Below are 20420 nucleotides of genomic sequence, written 5' to 3'. Positions count from 1 at the left end.
CTCCGAGTTTGTAGGACTCTTCGGCAACCCACCGGTTGGGGCGAGCGCCTGTCCAACGCTCTACCAGCTGTGCAGGACTGGTGCCCGAGCAGATACGCTGCTCACCCGTCGAGGCCCGAGAGCCCCTAACCAGCATGCGGCTTCAACCACTACCCCCACGAGTCCGACTTCAATTGCCGGGACGAGGGACGAATCCCCCTGGGCAACCCGACTCCCGTGGTACCAGTCAAGATCACTGGTTGGATCTTCGTGGCCGAGACCACTCCCAGCTTTCGGAGGCCTACACCTCCCAGGCAGTGGTCGGCCTATGTTCCTCGGGAACATCGGCTTCTCTTATCCTCCTTTCAGCATCGCCCTCCTTCTCTGAAATACAATCTTCGCATACACACCAACACTTTCATACCTTTCCTTACATTCCAACATGCGACTCACATCCACACTGCCATTCTCTCGCACAATCACACCCCACTCACTCAGGTTCCTCACATCACCATACATTGGACACTCAACCAACACATGCTTTTAATTCTCTCTCTCCGCTCCGCATGCACAGCTCTCACTCTCAGACAGACCACGCTTATACAGGAATTCATTCAAACTTCCATGCCCTGTCAGGATATAGCCCAGGCTCAAGCTAGGCTCGAACTCTCGGCACTCACCCGCGAACCTTACATTCTTTATAAATTCATACGTCACTCTTCCTTTCTCGCACTTATTCCATCTATTCTGCCACATCTCATACAGCCTTTCACTCACCAATTCCATACATCCTTCCACACCTCTCTCACGCAAGTCACTATCATTCACTACATCATACTCACTCATACTAATTCCCTTTCTCACCTTATACAACACTCCTCTTCTCACGCACTCCAGGTCCCACGGCAAGCCACCCATAAGGACTTGCATGGCCGCCGTGGAGACCGTTCTACATACATTCAGACACGCACTCAACACCACTCGCTGGCACCTATTTATGAGCTCCCTCGCATATTCAAATCTCATCACTCCATACCATACACTCGCTCCATACATCACACACGACATGAACAGACCTTTATACAACACAGTCACAGCTTTCTTTCGCAAACCCCACTCACTTCTCAACACGCGTCTTAATTTTCCCACCACATTCATACATTTCTTTCTCAGACACTCCAGATGCAACCTGTAGTTCATCCTTTTACTCACACAAACACCCAGATATTTCACGCTCCTCGCATACCTCACGCATCTATCATTCACTCGTACATTGGGAGGCCTCGTCCCAGCCATACTACCTTTCATCAACATCATCACAGTCTTGTTCTCAGACACACTCACACCTACGTTCACTCCCCATTCGTACACCATTCTCATCCACTTAGTACCCTTTCTCTCCAACTCCGCTCGGCTCTCTCCTTCGACGACCAACAACAAGTCATCCGCGTACGCAACCACTTTACATTCACTCTCACGCACCTGCCACAACAGTTCATCCATCATTAGGTTCCATATAAATGGATCACAGATGGAGCCCTGCGGGCAGCCACGCTTTACGTCTTTCCACACTGTGTCACACGCACCCATCATGCATACACGCCTGCCGCTAAAATAGCTCTTCCATAATTCAATTTTTTCACATTCAACCTCACGCAATTTCTCGATCACACATTCCCACTCTAGGTTATCAAACGCTCCTTTGAAGTCCACGAACACTCCTAACACATACTTTCTCTCCGACCCATTCACCCAGTCATGCACTCGATTCCATGCATCCTCGGTCGACCGATTCCTTACGAATCCGTACTGGGCGTCACACATTCTTCCACCCATCGTTCGCTCGAGTCTTCCAACCATCATTCGCTCCAACACTTTCCCCAGCACGGACAGCAGTCAAATGGGCCTATAAGACCCAGGGTCCGACCTAGGTTTATTGGGAGACTTCAATAACACTACCACCCGCGCAGTCTTCCACGCCGGGGGGAAACACGCTGTATTCAGACATACATCATACATTCTTTTCATCCATACCGGGACAGCACGCCAAATCGCTCGCAACATCTCAGCACTCACACCATCCATACCAGGTGCCTTACCCACTTTCATCGATCTCACTGCCACATCCACTTCGCTCCATTCAAACTGCTTTTCTTCCTCCCTCACGTCTCCCCTGGCGTCTATCGCCACGTTCGTCCTTGCTGCCGGGAAGAATCTCTTCATTAGCTCATCCGCGCTTTCTTTCCATGTACTCGTCACTCTATCATCCACTTTTATGCCACTTAATCTTACCCTATCACGCTTTCCCATGCACACCTTATATACATCGCTCCATGGATCCCTCTTCCCAGTTACGCACACAAATCGCTTCCAATTTTCCTCTTTCACTCTTCGCATTTCCTCCTTATACTCCCGCAAAACATACTTATATTCATTCATTCTTTTTTCCACTCTGCTTCCATTCCTCTTTCTCGCACGCTGGTAGGCACGTCTGCTTCTTCCTACAGCCTTCTTCAGTTTCTCAAGCTCATCCGTCCACCACACAAGCTTCCTAGCATACACAGGTTTACCCTCTTCATCCATCGATCATTCGCACTATGGATCCATTTCATCATTCGCTCTACACAGCTCTGCGCATCCGCTTCGTCTATGGCGCTCGCTGCATCCTCTAACGCACTCTCTCGCATATCACACATATATCCTTCCCAGTCTACGTCCTTGCACACCCATCTACGCATGCCCTCATTCGTATTTACATTCTCTCTGTGTACCATCCGTATTAACAATACGTTATGGTCACTCACTCCCCAGTCGGCTTTACTTCCCACTCATACCGGCACCCTCCATTCACGCCGTTCACGAAAGTGACATCGATGTCACTCTCCTCATTCGGCCCGCTGAACGAGTAAAACTCGCTTGGCTCATTCAACAACATTCATCCCGCTCGCAATCATCCATTCCTCAATCACTCTACCACGCGCTTCACTCTCTCTGCTGCCTCCACCCTTGCTATACCACAAGGGAGAGACGGCATTCGCATCCATACCTATCAGCAGACGCTTTCTCCCGGCCGTCTCACATACTCTGTCCATGTACGCCAAGTACGGCTCGATACACTTACCATACTGGCAATACATGGACACCACATATATTTCGCCAAAGTCCCCCTTCAACCACACACTCACTCCAAGCTTATTCGTACACTCTCTCACGCACATCACGTCTAACCTAGAGTCATTTACCACCACTGCTGCTTTCACCGTCCCACTTTCGCACACAATCACATCCATACCTATGGGCAAGCCCACCACATGTCCATGCCTTTCATACGGTTCTTGCAGCAGTGCTACACTCACTCGACGTTCGCGCATCATCTCACCCAGCTCACACATAATTGCATACGCTCTCTGGCAGTTATACTGCACCACATTCACGCACCATTCATTCGTCATTTATTCTCGCTTTCTCTCTCTCTAACGCTCTCACGTATTCCGGACACACTTCGGACAGAACCGAGTGATCACATTTGCTCCCTTTCAGCTTACAGTTTCTACACACACTTTCCTTTTTACAATCTCTCATCATGTGTCCTACACATCCACATTTTTGGCACAGTCTTTCCTTTTCGGTGCATTGCCGCATCATGTGCCCAAATGCGAAGCACTTGTGGCACCTCAGCACACTGAAAAACTCTTTCACCCTAAAGGCCTTCCAATGCACAAACACTCGTCCGTCACTACAGAGCACATTTCTTATTGCACTCGTAACTTCTAATATCACATTTCCGCAGGTTGCATCTTTCTTCGCATTCCTACTCACAACACGCACACGTTCCATAAATACTCTCTCATCCACTCGCCCTTTCAAGCTCCTCTCATACATTTCTCTCATTAACACTTCACTCGCCATATCATTCGGCACATCGTACAAGATGATCTTTGGGCCTATCTTGCGAGGCAGCTCAACCTTTAGGCCAGCATTCTTAAACTGACCACACTCTCTTATTCTTTTCAACTCACTCTCGCTCATCGTCTCAATCGCTACACCTCCATTCCTCACTTTCCTCACCGCTTTCACACGCACATTCAGTGACTTGCTCACATGCTTCATCATTCTCTCCTTTACTTCCTCACTTGTCACATTCGCACTTGCATCATCCGCTCTCACTATTACCGCATAACTCTTCTCTTTCGTTTTCACTTGTTTTCACATTCACTTCCTGTACCTTTTCAATCACGCTCTTTTCAACATTTTTCGCACTCACGCTCGCATAGCTCATTCCACTTCCGCCGTAGGCTTAATCCCGACTCGCTCGATGCATACACTCATCCAGTTTCCCCTGTATTCTCTCATTTTTGCACAACATTTTCATCATCTGTTCCTCATATTCTCCCACAATGTCCAGTATTTTCTCACTCGCACTCTTTGAAATTTTGTTCGTCTCCGTAAACAGGAATTTACGGAGTCTCGCACCAATTACTCTCATACACGCTATCTCACTCACTTCCGCAACGCTCTCATTCTCTCCCTCATTCATTAATCAAGAACGAAAGTTAGAGGTTCGAAGGCGATCAGATACCGCCCTAGTTCTAACCATAAACGATGCCAGCTAGCGATCCGCCGAAGTTCCTCCGATGACTCGGCGGGCAGCTTCCGGGAAACCAAAGCTTTTGGGTTCCGGGGGAAGTATGGTTGCAAAGCTGAAACTTAAAGGAATTGACGGAAGGGCACCACCAGGAGTGGAGCCTGCGGCTTAATTTGACTCAACACGGGAAACCTCACCAGGCCCAGACACCGGAAGGATTGACAGATTGATAGCTCTTTCTTGATTCGGTGGGTGGTGGTGCATGGCCGTTCTTAGTTGGTGGAGCGATTTGTCTGGTTAATTCCGATAACGAACGAGACTCTAGCCTGCTAAATAGGCGTACCTTATGGTATCGCGAAGGCCCCCGGCTTCGGCTGGCGGGTTTTTACTACCAACGTACAAACAAATCTTCTTAGAGGGACAGGCGGCTTCTAGCCGCACGAGATTGAGCAATAACAGGTCTGTGATGCCCTTAGATGTTCTGGGCCGCACGCGCGCTACACTGAAGGAATCAGCGTGTGTTCCCCGGCCGAAAGGCCCGGGTAACCCGCTGAACCTCCTTCGTGCTAGGGATTGGGGCTTGCAATTGTTCCCCATGAACGAGGAATTCCCAGTAAGCGCGAGTCATAAGCTCGCGTTGATTACGTCCCTGCCCTTTGTACACACCGCCCGTCGCTACTACCGATTGAATGATTTAGTGAGGTCTTCGGACTGGTGCGCGGCAATGTCTCGGCATTGCCGATGTTGCCGGGAAGATGACCAAACTTGATCATTTAGAGGAAGTAAAAGTCGTAACAAGGTTTCCGTAGGTGAACCTGCGGAAGGATCATTAACGTTCCGGAGGTCCTGCTCTGCGTCGAGAGTCCTCTCTTTTGGGAGAGACGCGCGCTCGCAGCAGTCGGCGACTGAATGGACGCGCTGAAAAGGCGCTCTCAGAGAAAAAGAAAATAACGGATTTGACGGAATTTGTTGTTGTGTTTTGATATAACGACGGACGCCGTCGCGCCTCTCTGACCGAAAGTAGTCGGCAAGCAGAGCAGCGCGCCCGGCGGTGTTCGACGACGATTCGGAGCGAGACGCTTCGCGATCACGCTCGTGTGTGTGCCATTCTCCGGCCACACACACACACAGAGCGTCGATTCGGCGTTGAGCGCGAACCGGTGGTAACCTATGCCCGCGCACGCGTGTGTGCAGCACCCACGACGTTCGTCGACGCGCGCCCTCCCCGTTGTCGCGGGGCAGCGGTCAGCGTGCCGAGAACACACGGTGTGCGACCGCGAGTGCCGAGCGAGAGGACCCCCATATATTATTATAATATATATATATAACACAGAGAAGGGATCGATGATATTTCGACCAATCTGTCAACTGTGTCGGTCCGACGGTTTCTTCAAAGAGCTTCCGCCCCGGCTCTCCCGTTGCGGGAGAGACGCTCCGAACGAGAAACACACAACTCTATCTTTGTGCCGTAGCCTTCCCTGGCGGGAGGCGGCGGTCCGCGCGCGTCCTCGGACGCGCGCGGACAGGCTGATCGAAGAGCCACCACGATTATTCTCTCTTTCTCGTCCGAGAGAAGAGACCACGATGGTTGAACGAGAAGCGCGTTTCTTCGCGAACGCAAAAATTTCGAACGATTACCCTGAACGGTGGATCACTTGGCTCGTGGGTCGATGAAGAACGCAGCTAATTGCGCGTCAACTTGTGAACTGCAGGACACATGAACATCGACATTTCGAACGCACATTGCGGTCCACGGATACAATTCCCGGACCACGCCTGGCTGAGGGTCGTTTTAGTACCCCTAAACTGCTTGCGTCCGAAAAGCGCGCACTTCCACGACGCGGGCGACCAGAGAATGGCGCGCGCGTCGCCTGTGCCCTGTGCAACGCTTACAATGGGCGTACGAGCAATCGTTGGACGTTCGCCCGAGGTGTCTGTGCCGCGCCGACCGGCCGCGGTGCAAATCCTGGCGTCGTCTGAAATGACACACCGAAATAATAATAATGAGGAGGAGAAGCGCACAAGCGTGTAAAACGTTGGCGAACGCGCGCCCAGAGAATGCTGCGCGAATTAAGAGGGGAAGCGTGTTTGTGTATCCAAGTCGTGTGTGTACGCGAGAGCCGAGGAAAAATGGGATGAGAGTAAGAGCGCGCGCGAAGGGAGCAACAAACGGCCAATAAAAGGGTCAGGACGGTAAATGGCACCGCTTTCGCTAGAGCGGCGCGTGCGTCGTTGTCTCCCGAAAGTAGGTAGCGCTTGTCTCACCGTCTCTCCTCTCCGTACATCACACAGACTGACCGGACTGCTCTCGCACTCTGTGCCGCGTCTCTCGGTACGATAGCGCTCGCGCGTCTTATGCCGAGGCGCCCTTGCCCGCACACATAACGGTATTACGGAGAAATATACGGCGCGTCGTCGTCCGGCGGAGAGAGCATTCGTAATCCTTTACCTCTTTACGGAGAAGGGTTTTGAATCGCGAGCCGACCGCGTGTCCGAGTCCACGAAATTTTCGTAAAGCGAAAAAAGGGGACCGGCGCGCCGCGTCGTGTACTCGTCGAATCGATTCCGCCCGAATTTTGTATATAAAAGAGAAGGGGGAGCCGAGAATCTCGAACCCCGCGATATATCGTCTCCATTACCACCAACAAGTGTGTGTGCGGTTAGCGCCCCGGCGATTTGCCTTCTCGCGTATTTCGTGTGCTGCCGCTGCTGCTCTCTCGTTCGACGCTCTCTCTCTCTCCCTCTTATAATATATATTATAGAGGAGAGACGACGATGAGCGACGCGGAGGAGGCAAACGGCTACGAAAGCTCACTATGCGACGACCTCAGAGCAGGCGAGATTACCCGCTGAATTTAAGCATATTATCAAGCGGAGGAAAAGAAACTAACCAGGATTTCCTTAGTAGCGGCGAGCGAACAGGAAAGAGCCCAGCACCGAATCCCGCGGTTCCGCCGCAGGGAAATGTGGTGTTTGGGAGGATCCGCTTATCCCGAGGTGCCGCGTCGCGTCCAAGTCCATCTTGAATGGGGCCACTTACCCGTAGAGGGTGCCAGGCCCGTAGCGACCGGTGCGCGCCTCGGGAGGATCTCTCCTTAGAGTCGGGTTGCTTGAGAGTGCAGCTCTAAGTGGGTGGTAAACTCCATCTAAGGCTAAATACGACCACGAGACCGATAGCGAACAAGTACCGTGAGGGAAAGTTGAAAAGAACTTTGAAGAGAGAGTTCAAGAGTACGTGAAACCGTTTAGGGGTAAACCTAAGAAACCCAAAAGATCGAACGGGGAGATTCATCGTCAGCGGCGCTGGCTTCGCGTCGGTCGGCGATGTCCCGCGGAGTCCTTGCGGCTCGCGCGCGGGCACGCTACCGTGCGCCGATGTCCGGCGCTCGTCGTCGTGCACTTCTCCCCAAGTAGAACGTCGCGACCCGCTGGGTGTCGGTCTACGGCCCGGGTGCGGTGTCTGTCGCGTCGCCGGTAAAACGGCACGCGACAAACCCTCGGTCGCCCGGCCGGCTGCTCGGCGGTACGCGCAAGGTATCAGGCCGCACTATTCACGGTGCGTCGAGACCGTCGCAAGCGCGCACCACGGTACTCGGAGGTTACGGACTTCGCGCCGTCCCCGGTCCTGGCCCGCTGTTGGTTACAGTACGGTACACCTTCGACAGGCCTACGAACGTCTCCCGCGGTCTCGCGGGAGACCGATACCGGTCGGCGACGCTACTGCTTTGGGTACTCTTAGGACCCGTCTTGAAACACGGACCAAGGAGTCTAACATGTACGCGAGTCATTGGGACTTGTCGCGAGACCTAAAGGCGTAATGAAAGTGAAGGTCGGCCCTGGCCGTCGACCTAGGGAGGATGGGCCGCGTCGCGATGCGGCCTCGCACTCCCGGGGCGTCTCGTTCTCATCGCGAGAAGAGGCGCACCCAGAGCGTACACGTTGGGACCCAAAAGATGGTGAACTATGCCTGGTCAGGACGAAGTCAGGGAAAACCCTGATGGAGGTCCGTAGCGATTCTGACGTGCAAATCGATCGTCGTAACTGGATATAGGGGCGAAAGACTAATCGAACCATCTAGTAGCTGGTTCCCTCCGAAGTTTCCCTCAGGATAGCTGGCACTCGGCCGTTCCGCACGGAACGCGCGCGAGTCTCATCTGGTAAAGCGAATGATTAGAGGCCTTGGGGCCGAAACGACCTCAACCTATTCTCAAACTTTAAATGGGTGAGATCTCTGGCTTTCTTGAATTATGAAGCCACGAGCATCTTCGGATCAGAGTGCCAAGTGGGCCATTTTTGGTAAGCAGAACTGGCGCTGTGGGATGAACCAAACGCAGAGTTAAGGCGCCCAACTCGACGCTCATGGGACACCATGAAAGGCGTTGGTTGCTTAAGACAGCAGGACGGAGGCCATGGAAGTCGGAATCCGCTGAGGAGTGTGTAACAACTCACCTGCCGAAGCAACTAGCCCTGAAAATGGATGGCGCTGAAGCGTCGAGCCTATACTCTGCCGTCAGCGGCAAGTGGGGCGGCAACCGGGAGCGGGCGTTAGTCTTCTCTCGCGTCGTCACGAAGCCCTGACGAGTAGGAGGGTCGCGACGGTGAGCGCAGAAGGGTCTGGGCGCGAGCCTGCCTGGAGCCGCCGTCGGTGCAGATCTTGGTGGTAGTAGCAAATACTCCAGCGAGGCCCTGGAGGACTGACGTGGAGAAGGGTTTCGTGTGAACAGCCGTTGCACACGAGTCAGTCGATCCTAAGCCCTAGGAGAAATCCTATGTCAATGACGGCGTACAATATACTCGAGTGTCGAGAAATAATAATAAATATTATACGAAAGACACACGCCCGTCGGGCGAAAGGGAATCCGGTTCCTATTCCGGAACCCGGCAGCGGAACCGCATACAATTCGGGCCCTCGTAAGAGTGTTCGTCGGGGTAACCCAAAATGACCTGGAGACGCCGTCGGGAGATCCGGGAAGAGTTTTCTTTTCTGTATAAGCGTTCGAGTTCCCTGGAAACCTCTAGCAGGGAGATAGGGTTTGGAACGCGAAGAGCACCGCAGTTGCGGCGGTGTCCGGATCTTTCCCTCGGACCTTGAAAATCCAGGAGAGGGCCACGTGGAGGTGTCGCGCCGGTTCGTACCCATATCCGCAGCAGGTCTCCAAGGTAAAGAGCCTCTAGTCGATAGAATAATGTAGGTAAGGGAAGTCGGCAAATTGGATCCGTAACTTCGGAATAAGGATTGGCTCTGAGGAGCGGGGCGTGTCGGGCTTGGTCAGGAAGCGGGTCTGGCTGACGTGCCGGGCCTGGGCGAGGTGAACGGTCGGCGTTCTCGCGCCGGTCCCGGGATCCGAGCTCGGTCCCGTGCCTTGGCCTCCCGCGGATCTTCCTTGCTGCGTGGCTTCCGTGGCGGCGCGAGCCGTCGTGGTCGTCCTCTTCGGCCGCCATTCAACGCTCAGCTCAGAACTGGCACGGACTAGGGGAATCCGACTGTCTAATTAAAACAAAGCATTGCGATGGCCCTCGCGGGTGTTGACGCAATGTCATTTCTGCCCAGTGCTCTGAATGTCAACGTGAAGAAATTCAAGCAAGCGCGGGTAAACGGCGGGAATAACTATGACTCCCTTAACGTTCTCTGGGACGTTCTCACATACCCCGTCCACCGGCCGGAACCCCTTTTGGCGCCTGTCGAAGATGTCGAGGGCTGCCAATCTCTTTGCCAATATCATGTGGAAGTGTCTTATTATAACGGATCCTATGCTGAGAGGTCGGTATTCCGTCGGACCTGGCCGATCGGACATACCCCCCTTCTCAAGGAATACCGTTCTGGTTGTGGCGATTGATGAGGGGATCGTCTCTGCCAGGAGCAGCAGATTGAACTGAAGCGCACGAAGAATCGCAGGAACAGCGTTCCACATCCTCGGCGTAATTTGGTCCAATCCGGGCGCAGTGCCAGTCCTTACGGAAATCCTGTTCACCTCTGCAGGTGTTATAGGATCTTAGAGCAAGGTCTTATCCGCCACAGGAACTGGATCCGTGGCAGCGCCATCGCCGAGACCTTCGAGGTGAATCCCTCTCGGGCCCGACGTACGGTTCCGGCCAGCACTCGCAGCCTGTGCCGCTTCCCCAAACGACTCACGCAAGTCCGTCATGTCTCCATCCGCACCGCTGGAGGCCTCCTTAATGGGGCGCCAGCAGTTAAGGAATTTGACAGCAGGCGGCCTCTCGCGCACCGAGTCGCCCTCGAGGATACGCGACAAACAGGACTTCTTGTTCTTTCTGTAGAAGGATTGCACAATTGCATACTCCCTCTTTCTCTTCTGCTCCTTGCTCTCTCGTTTAACTGGAGGACAGTGCTTCTTTGCCGAAACGCGTTGCGGAGGGCGCACTTGTAGCGGCCGAGGGAAGATCATGCCCAGCCATCTCTCGATAGCCAAGACGTCGACCCTCCCCGCCGTCAGAGCATCTTTTGCCGTGCCAGCAAGAGTATCAGCCTCGTAGCTACGGAACGCCGCACTCTGCTCTACGAGTGATTGTATCTTGTCCCGCAGTTTCTGAGAACTTTGTTCAGGGGGAGGCTGATGTGCGCTTTGATCGTCAGTACTATCCTCAATGGCCGCAGGAATGGTGTCGGCTCGTGTCATCACCGCACCATCCCTATCGCCCTCATCGATCACAATCGCGCGACGCGATTAGATCTCTTGGCAGAAGTCTCTAACCATCACTCGGTAAGGCTCCTGTCGCCGTTTACCCTTGATGGCTTCGAGACTCCTATTGGGGAACCTTGTCTCCAGATACTGGTTAATGAAAGGTTCCCCGGCTAAGATGCCTTCAGCCTCAGCGCGTGCCATGAATATAGTTTTTTCCACTGACCATCTGGCCTTTACGCGGTCAACATTGATAGCACTGTTGGCTTGTAGTGGTTGTGCACGTACTTTGTGGACACCAAGACCACGCATGTTTTGGAATCTCGCCGAACAATGCTCACAGCTGACCATCTCCTCCTCTAGGCTGTCCACTTCAGCCTGGCTGGTCCTTATAGTGATTCGCGACGGACCAGCTGCGACCCCGTCAGGGTCCTCCGCACCTCTCGCGCGCTCACTCAAGCGAGCACTCGCACGCAGACCCCGGGCCATCCGAGAACCCGGGACATCAGAATCATTCTTAGCTTTATTCATAATTTACTGCGTGTAGGGGGGCAAACGAATTGACAACCGAGAGCCCCCCAAAAAACCCCGGTCTTTCTTGGCCCCACAACTCACCATGACCGTAGGCGCATGGGCCGAAGCCCTTAGGGGCGCACTTCGCTGTACACTCGCTTAGTCGACACCTACCAAGTCTAAACTTCCAAAGTAGGCCGTTTCCGGGAGCACCACGAGGAGGTGGCGGTACAACTTGGACGTGAGAGGCTGAAGGTCCTAACTAGAGGACTTCGTTGGCGCATCACGAACCAACCACGACTCTCTCTAAGTACCATCGCGGCGTGTTGCATTGAGGACCGAGAGAGTCATAGTTACTCCCGTCACAGTCCTTTCATCCGTGCTTTGGGACGCCCGGAGGCGCTGTCGTTCTCTGCATGTGGCGTGCGTCGATCTGTCGAAAGCTTTCGATACGGTTGCGCACGCTGCTATTCATACGACTCTCGATGAGCTGGGGCTCCCTCGGGAGTTTAGAGAGTACGTAAGGGCTGTCTATTCGAATGCGCTGACCGAGTTGCAGGGGGTCAGCGCTAAGGAAGTGTCGGCCATCAAGATCGGCCGTGGCGTGAGACAGGGTGATCCGTTGTCGCCCCTGCTGTTCAATCTGGTCGTAGAGAGAGCACTAGGAATTCTCTCGGAGAACGTTGGCTATCGTTTGGGTGGTCGGCTTATCACTGCACTGGGCTACGCAGACGACATTGTGCTCCTGCCTCTACGCAGAGATGGGCTGCAGGGAGAACGTGACACGGCTTTATGACGCCTTATGCGAAATGGGCTCGAGACAACGGTCGAGAGGACCGGAGTGCTGTCCATGGTGGCGTCCGGCAGGACAAGAAGGTGAAGGTGGACACCACACCTTATTTCACCGTTGTGGGGAGCGATGATACCGCAAAGATCCCTGGTCGATGTCTGGACGTATCTGGCTGGCGAGTAACACAGTGCTAGGGAACTCGCAAGGCGATCCACCCTTAGCTCAGGCCATCGAGCAAACTCACGAGGGCAACCTCTTAAGCCGCAACAGCGGCTGAGGTTGTTTGCCGTGACTGTCTCCTTCCACGGTATTATCACCGATGGACAGTGGGTACCGGTCTCGGCCAAAACCCTCAAGGGTAAGGATATCATCGTACGCACTGCGGTGCGACGATGGCTGCGTTTTCCCCATGATGTTCCTGCTGGGATACCTGCATTCGCCGATACAGAGTGGCGGGCTTGGAATGCCTCTATTGAGAACTTTGATCCCAATTCTGAAGCATAACCGACTGCAGCGGTTGTGTCGGAGTACTCTGCCCGCAGCATGCGCGGCTGCCGAAACCACGTATGACCATAATATTATTGCCTTCGAGATTGGGGACAAGAACCCTAAGGAGGACGGAGTGGAGCATGCAAAATGGCTATAATCTGAAAAAAGCAAATTGGGACACCTTCGATGAATTGATTCAGGCACAATTTAACAAAGATTTTCTGAACAAATTGGAGAGGCAGTAGAGCCGCGAGGCAGCGCGGGCTCTTCAATAAAACGTTACTTAAAATATGCGATAGATCTATTCCGAGAAGGAAATTGGCTAACCAAACGGTTCCGTGGTGGACCGAAGAGCTAAAAATACTTAGATCACACGCGAACAAAGCCAAAAAGCACCTCCTAAGAGCAAAGAGGTTAAATCTAGGAAACGTGAACGAATATGGGGAACTCTACAGAAGAACCAGAAATAAATATGTCTCGCTAATCAAGAAGGAGAAAACGGCTGCATGGAGAAGCTTTGTAACTAAGGCCGGAATAAAGATCCCTGGAGTATCGTTTACAAAATAGTTCGCGATAAGATAAAGAAGCCGAACTATTTCTGCACCCTAACCCTGCCCTCGGGAAAGGAAACAAATAACTGGGCGGAGACGATAAGTGCTCTTCTAGATAAATGCGTACCGCCAGACGATGTAGGCGGAGAAGGTAAAGTACACGCAGAAATAAAATCACAAAATAAAAGATATCGTAATAGTAATATGGAACAGGAAATCACGGAGGAGGAAATGGCGGTTGCCATCAAGAGGATCAAGAAGAATAAGGCCCCAGGAGCCGATGGCGTAAAAGGAGAGATGCTAAAGGCTGTATGGGCAAGCAACAAGGAAGTCATAAGACAAGTGCTAAATATTTGCCTAAGAGAAAAAACATTTCCCGAGGAATGGAGGATAGCTTCACTGCGCATAATATTAAAGGATAGCAAGAAGGACAGAAGCTTATTAAACTCATACAGACCTATTGCACTCTTACCAGTGTTTGCGAAGATCTTTGAGAAAATTTTGATTGGTAGAATCACTAGATGTTACAAGGAGACGGGCCTGGAGTGCAAGAATCAGTTTGGCTTTAAACCAGGGTGCTCCACAGAGGACGCTCTAATTGCCTTCAGAAACGGTCTGAACACTGACAAGAGATACGTAGTGGCCCTCTTTGTGGACATCGAAGGGGCCTTTGATAACCTTTGGTGGCCCGCTATTAAGAAAAGGCTGATCATGGCAAAATGTAGTAGCACTTTAATCAGAATTATCGACAAGTACTTTAGTAAAAGAAAAGTAGTGGTAAAATCTAATTTCAAGGAGGCCCATAAATATATGCAGAAGGGTTGCCCGCAAGGGTCAATCATAGGCCCAGCAATGTGGAATTTCTGCATGGATGCGTTACTGCAAGAGCTTACAACGATAAGCGATACAGAGACAATAGCGTACGCGGATGACCTAGCGACTTTAATACGAGGGAACTCGAGGCAAGAACTGGAAAGAACTGGCGCACGTGTCTTAAAAACTATCAATGAATGGTGTGTGATACATAAATTGAAAGTATCGGCGACAAAAACTACGGCACTTATGATGAAGGGCAAATTTGACAAAGAAAGGATGCCCAGGCTAAAAATCGAGCGGCAAAACATAAAATATGCTTCCGAAGTAAGATACCTTGGTGTCTTAATTGACAGCAAATTAAGCTTCATAGCACACGCAAGATACCTAAGAGACAAACTAGTCAAATTTATGATGCAAATCAGAAGAGTCGCAAGAGACGAGTGGGGGCTCAAAAAACATGACCTGAGAATACTATACAAGGCAGTAGCAACCCCAATTACTATGTATGCGGCTGCGTTCTGGTTTGACAAGGTGTCACATGTATTAGTCAAAAGACACATTTTGGCGGCTCAGCGAGCGCTGCTCATAGTGCTCACGAAAGCATGTAGAACGACGTCGACTAGCGCCATGCAAGTAATAAACGGAATAATGCCTTTAGACTTGGAAATTATCCAACAAGGAGTGAGTAATAAAATGAAAAGAAACTTGGACGTAGAATGGAATAACTATAGATATGAAGCGAAAGAAAACGTGAACGATAGAAATGTGGCCGCGAACGGACTTGGATGAATTTCTCGCTCGCCCGGCGAAAGCAACACGCCGCGAACGGACTTGGAAGAATTTCTCGCTCGCCCGGCGAAAGCAACACGCCGCGAGCGAACTTGGAAGAATTTGTCGCTCGCCCGGCGAAAGCAACACGCCGCGAACGGACTTGGATAAATTTCTCGCTCGCCCGGCGAAAGCAACACGCCGCGAACGGACTTGGAAGAATTTCTCGCTCGCCCGGCGAAAGCAACACGCCGCGAGCGAACTTGGCAGAATTTGTCGCTCGCCCGGCGAAAGCAACACGCCGCGAGCGAACTTGGAAAAAGCGGCTTGTGCGGCCGGAGGTGTCGCCCGCCTACGAAAGAACACGCCGCGATCGGACTTGTGGTACGGGCGGCGCGTGCCGCCGGAGGTGTCGCCCGCCAACGAAAGCAACACGCCGCGATCGGACTTGGAAGAATTTCTCGCTCGCCCGGCGAAAGCAACACGCCGCGAACGGACTTGGAAGAATTTCTCGCTCGCCGGCGAATGCAACACGCTGCGAACGGACTTGGATGAATTTCTCGCTCGCCCGGCGATAGCAACACGCCGCGAGCGAACTTGGAAGAATTTGTCGTTCGCCCGGCGAAAGCAACACGCCGCGAGCGAACTTGGAAAAAGCGGCTTGTGCGGCCGGAGGTGTCGCCCGCCAACGAAAGCAACACGCCGCGATCGGACTTGGGTTACGGGCGGCGCGTGCCGCCGGAGGTGTCGCCCGCCAACGAATGCAACACGCCGCGATCGGACTTGGGTTACGAGCGGCGCGTGCCGCCGGAGGTGTCGCCTGCCAACGAAAGCAACACGCCGCGATCGTACTTGGGTTACGGGCGGCGCGTGCCGCCGGAGGTGTCGCCCGCTAATCAAGGCAACACGCCGCTATCGGGCCTGGAAAAATTTCTCGCTCGCCGGCGAGAGCAACGCGCCGCGAGCGAACTTGCGCCTGTTACCCGAGTTCTCGCTTGTACCGCTAACGAGCGAGCTAAATGAGATTAATTAAATGAGGACGCATCGGAAAGTTTATTCGTGCAAACACTCCGGCTTCGCTTATCGGCATCCTGCCTGCATTCGTCCACGTATCGGTCGTAGAATCTCGAAGATTGTGCATCCGACGAGTGGTAGCCGGGAATTAGCAGATATCGTAATAATCGTGTCGCGCGGTCGTGCGGAGCGTCGAAAAAGTACGAAACCTTTGTCCGAAACGTATTTCCGTATCGTAGCATTATCTCCTCGTAGCGGCGCTACTCGCCGTCAAGTGCCCCGGAGGTACCGCCGGCGGGCGACGGACTTGGTAAAATCATTCGGTCGTCCGGAGGTGTCGCCCGTCCCGGAGGTGCCGTCCGTCCCCAAGTTGACGCCGGCCGTTATGTGGTGCCGCACGTATAATCACTGCCCGTAACGAGCCGTCTCGGTTGCCGCGCGCGTGATTTCGCATCGGGCGAGTGTTTCCGTACCGTAATCGCGGTCACCGCAGCTTGCGTGTTGCGTATCATCCGTAATAATTCGAAATATATGTCTCCGACACGTGGGTTTGAGAGACACGTTTCGAGTTAGTAATCGGACAGCGCCCTCATGTCGAGCGAGCGCCGAATAGTAAGTAACTTTTTGTCCAAAATTTTTACGCCCCCCAACCCCCCGGGGGTTTAACAATTTTTCTCTTTTTTGGAAACGAAAAATTTTTTGAATCTAATATAAAAAGTTTCTCAAAATAAATAAAAAACTTTTTTAAATAAACAAACCCCGTTCAAAACCTATTAATTTAAAAAAAATATAATTTTTTAAAAAAATTTTTATTTGTGGTTCATTTTTTTTATTTTTTTTAAAAAAACCCAATAATATAATAACCCCCCCCGGGGTCTCTCTAAAATTATTAAAAATTTTAACATAATTAAATAATTTTATTTAAATTTTAAATTTTTTAATTTTTTTTAAAAAAATTTTAATTTTTTTAACAAAAAATTTCAAACTTTTAAAAAAAATTTTAAGGGACAAAATCTTCCGATCAATTTTTTAAAATAAAAAAGGGGGGTCCTTTAAAATGTAAAGCCCCCATTTTTTTTAAAAAAATTTTTTAAATAAGCATCCCCCCCTTTTAATTTTCTTATTTTTTAAATTTAATGGTTTCAATTATGTAATTAGGTTTAAAAATTTAAACTATAAAACTTATTGACTTGTTTCTTTTTTTTTAAAAATTTATTTACTTTTTTTATTTGTTTTTTATTTATTTTTTTTTTCCCCTAAAAGGAAATGGGAAAAATTTTTTAAAATTAATTTAAAATTTAAAATTTTTTTTTAAAAAAATAGTTTTTCTTCCGGGCCTTAATTTAAAAATTTTTTTGTTTTTTATTTTTCAAAAATTTTATTTTTTTTTATTTTATTTTTCTTATTTATTAATATAGGTGGTTTTAAAATTTCAAAACCCTTCCAAATCAATTTAATAAAAAATTTTTATTCCAAAATTTTTTTTTTAAAAATCTTTTTAAAATCCTTTTTTTAAAATTTAGCCTTTAAAAATTTTAAAAAAAATGTTTTTGGTTAAAAAAAAAAGTGAAAAAATACGGTTTTTTTTTAATAAAAAAATTTTAAAAAAAAAAACTAGTATTTTAATTTTTTTAAAAAAAACGTTACCATAAAAGTCAAAAATTTTTTTAAATTTAAATTTTTAATAAATCACGGGTTTTAATTTTTAATTTTCTCCTTTTTCAAAATTTAAAAAATAATTTAAATTAATTTATTATTCAACTTATTTATTTTCTTAACATTTAAAAATAAAATTAATATTTTTTTTAAAAAATTAAATATAAAAAAATAAAAAAAAAATTGCAAAAAAATTTAAAATTAAATAACCTTAAAAAATTAATAAAAAAAAAATACTTAAAATATTTTAAAAAAAAAATTTTTAAAATTTTTTTTTTTAATAACCCTGCCCCTTTTTTTTTTTAAACCCCTTCATTTTTTTTTTTTTTTTTTTTTTTTAAAAGTTTTTGGGTTGTTTTTTAAAATGAAATTCTTTTTCTTAAAAAAAAAAATTTTTAAATTTTGAAATTTAAAAATAAAAACAAAAATAACAAAGTCATTTGTTTTTTTAAAATTTTTTATAAAAAATAAAAATTTTTGGAAAGTAAAAAAATTTTAAAATATTTTAAAAATAAAAAATTGAAAAATTTTTGGTAAATTAGATTTAATTAACCCCTAAAACCCCTTTTGGGGTTTTTTTTTTTCCCCACCTCCAAATTTTAAAAATTTGGTTTTGTTTTTAAAAAAAAAAGGAAATTTTTTTAAATTATAAATTTAAAAATTTTTATTTTTAAAATTTTTTTATACCCTATTTTATATTATTAATAAGTTTTATTTTTTAATAATATCCAAAAACCATAAAATGTATATTAAATTCAAAAATAGTCAAAAAAACATTTGTGAAAAAATTTTTAAAACTTTTTATAAAATTTATAATAATTTTTTTTAAAAGGGCATTTTTTAAGGGAAAACCCCAATTTTCCAGCTTTATTTTTAAAATTTTTTTAATTTTAAAATCCCCAAATATTCCCCTTTCCTAAAACCAATTTTTTTTAAAAATATAAACTTTAAATTATTTTTTGTTAAAATTAAATATAAAATTTTTTTTTTTTTTTAAAAAAAAAATTTTTTTTTTTTAACTTTTTTAAAATTTTTAACTTAATAATAAATAATTTTTAAAAATTTTTTTAAAAATTTAAAAAATTTTTTCTAAGAAAAAAAAATAATATTTTGTATATACCTTTTCTGTGCAACACATTTGTTTTTTTAATTTATTATCAATTCCTGTAATTGTTTCTCGGTTCTGCGGCCAAATTTAAAAACATAATGTTCATTTTTTTTTAAAAACCGTTCCCTCTTTTTTTTTTATGTTATTTTCCAACTTTTAAAATTTTATCAATTGTTTTTTAAGTTTAACAATACTGCATTTAGTTTCCTGAAATTAAAAATTGAAAATCTGCAAAATAATTGCCAAAAATATATTGTATTCCACCATTGTCAATTATATAAAAATTACGTTTATACCATTTTAAATTAAAGTTTTTCATGTATAAAAAAAAATTAAAACTTTTAATAATAATTATGATTTTATATTTTGGTAACTTTTACAAAATTTTAAAAAAAAACAATAATTTTTTCCTAATCAACTCAGCTTAAGTATCGGGTGAATATTTATCTGAATTTTTTGGGGAAAAAGGGCATCTTTATTTGCGGTTTTGATGGTCTTGGGGGAAATTTTAAATTTTTTTTTATGTAAAACTGCAGACTTTTTTAATGAAATTAATTATTTTTTCTTACTTATTTGTATCGGGGGCTTATTTTTTTCTTATAATTTTTTATCAGTGGTTTTTTATTTTTAAGTCATTTTGCTTTTTTTTAAATGTTTATTATTAAGCTTCATCTAAATCATTGCTTGGTCAGTTTTATTGAATTACAAGAACTTGAAATTTTTTTTTCTCGTTCATTTTCTTCACCTTTTATTATGGTGTCTTTATTTCACAATTTTGCTCTTTTTTATTGTTAAAAAATTTGGGGGATTAGGAAAATTTCTAACTCTAAATATTGGAGTTTTTAATTTATTGATGCTTTGTCGCTTTTATCAGAATTATCGAATGAAACCCGTATTTTTTTTGCTCGTTGATATCTCGATTTTTGAGGTTTTTCCATCATCACCATCATATCGGATTTTTTCAGCTTTTAAATTTGTCTATAGTTTTTTATATGTATCTAAAACATAAAATTTTTTTAAAATTAAAAATTAGATTTTTTTTTTTTTATATTTTTAATCAAATACACTTAAAATTTAATTTTAAAATTTTCTTTTAATACATTTTAAATTTTATTTTATAATTTTTTTAAAAAAATAAAAAACTTTTTTTATTATAACCGCTGCACCCCCAAAAAAACGGATTATTTTTATAATTGCCAATCATCAAAAGGAAAATTCTTTTTATAAATTGCTTTTTTTATCTTTTTGACTTGTAAAGATGCCTTTACTTCCTTATTATTTTTAGTTAACCCTTCGAAGGAAAAATTTTTTAAAAACCCTCTTTGAACTCCACCTATTATACCCTAATAACTGTAAAAAAAAATTGATCACATTGAAATTTTAAATAATCTTGATTAAATAAAATGAAAAAATTGCGATAATATATAATAAAAAAAATTTTAAAATTTTCAATTTTTATTGAGATTATAATTCCGTTTAAATTATTTTTTCAAATGCAAATTAATTTAAC

General features: G+C 46.5%; 1 non-coding gene and 2 pseudogenes across 1 annotated transcript; all 3 read left to right on the top strand.

The window, feature by feature from the left end:
• Positions 1 to 4659: 4659 nt before the first annotated feature.
• On the top strand, positions 4660 to 5388 carry LOC146724845 (small subunit ribosomal RNA; annotated as a pseudogene; the record flags this gene model as incomplete).
• Positions 5389 to 6199: 811 nt separating this feature from the next.
• On the top strand, positions 6200 to 6354 carry LOC146724844 (5.8S ribosomal RNA). The gene has a single exon (XR_014926170.1). It is a non-coding gene; the product is annotated as a 5.8S ribosomal RNA (ribosomal RNA).
• Positions 6355 to 7409: 1055 nt separating this feature from the next.
• Positions 7410 to 9741, top strand: LOC146724843 (large subunit ribosomal RNA; annotated as a pseudogene).
• Positions 9742 to 20420: the final 10679 nt, after the last annotated feature.

The sequence above is a fragment of the Nylanderia fulva genome, unplaced genomic scaffold (genome assembly GCF_048542155.1).
Source record: "Nylanderia fulva isolate GAGA-0341 unplaced genomic scaffold, ASM4854215v1 Scaffold1134, whole genome shotgun sequence".
NCBI lineage: Eukaryota > Metazoa > Arthropoda > Insecta > Hymenoptera > Formicidae > Nylanderia > Nylanderia fulva.
The sequence above is the reverse complement of the archived record's forward strand: the minus strand, read 5'-3'. Positions and strand labels throughout refer to the sequence as shown.